Source organism: Haliotis asinina, chromosome 6 (assembly GCF_037392515.1).
Source record: "Haliotis asinina isolate JCU_RB_2024 chromosome 6, JCU_Hal_asi_v2, whole genome shotgun sequence".
NCBI classification, from domain to species: domain Eukaryota; kingdom Metazoa; phylum Mollusca; class Gastropoda; order Lepetellida; family Haliotidae; genus Haliotis; species Haliotis asinina.
The window spans coordinates 48,070,641-48,071,982 of record NC_090285.1 but is presented as its reverse complement, the minus strand read 5'-3'; positions in this window follow the sequence as shown (position 1 = coordinate 48,071,982).

The following is a 1,342-nucleotide window of genomic DNA, read 5'->3' as shown; positions in this document are numbered from 1 at the left end:
AGACAAGAATATTGCCAGATGATCTCATAAAGCATCAACATGCCAAGCATCAGAATTTGACATTGGGACTTGGCATTTTGTAAGGCTAAAGTAGTAAAACTACACAGTGATCAGATGATTAAATCCAGAACTCTGCAGATGTTGAAACTGACCAAATTTAGAAACTGTTGCTAGAACGTTAAGCAGCGGGAAAGATAATCTGAGTCAGCTTTTTCCCCAGACCAGGTCAAGAGCAATTGCTGAAAAGTAGCCTTGGCCTCTATTGGAGAATTTGGGTCGATCAATACATATCACTTTCGCCTTTCCAGACCACTACACCCTGTGATGCCTTTGACTCTCTGACATCAGGAATCCCAGTGCTGCACTGGATGTGTGTTTGCTGGCACTATATTTATCGCTTGAGTCCAGATTGAATATTGTGTTCATTTTAAGTCTCTTATGTTCATGCTTGTGTATCAGACATAGTTGACTACAGGTCGTGATGCAGGTTTTCTTTTGAAAAGTCTGTGTTCTAACAAACAAGTGTTCCTCAACCAAAACTCAACTAAAGGGTTTTACTCAAATAGTTTTGACAATGTTTTCAGTTTGTGCTTTGGTACAACAGATGGAACATTTTGACATGAATGGTAAAGTATGAGAAGAATTACCCATATCTGGCCTAAATGGGAAGCTAAAAAGATACTGAAAACTTTGCAACAGTGATATGAACGTTATTGAATATGTTCATATGGCTGACAACTGGCTTGTGTCTTTATAAAATTGCAAGAATTTGTACTTCTGTTATTCTCAAGCATAATTTTATGGTTAAAATAAGTGAAAAAGGCACATACATTAAGATTTCAGTTAAAATCTAACAATAAGCAAGTCTGGAACCAAAGATGGGCAACATATTTGTACTGTGTTTAACAACATCAAAAAGAACCAGCTTTACACAGAGACTGTTCTTGTTTATATAAAATCCCTCTGAAATCAGCCTTTTGAACACATTGTGTCTTGATCATTACAAGATGTGTCAGTTTTGAAATAAACCAGTCTAATTCTCTTAAAATGACCACACATTTTAACTGTTTGTCTTGAACTTGGATCCATCAAATGGCTGGTCATGTCAAAAAGCCCGGAGTTCACATTGTTGTCATCAGACTTGATCAAAACATCAAGATCTATAAACAACTTAAGTTAACTGGGTATGTCTAACACCAAATATTTCCAAAGAACAAGTAAGATTTTAAAATAATTTAGAATAAAAAGATACTTATTTTATCTAGATGTGACAAATGCTTTTGCTTCAGTGTTTGTCTCTTGTTCTACTTCATTTAGAATTCATGGAACTTGTATATTCGCT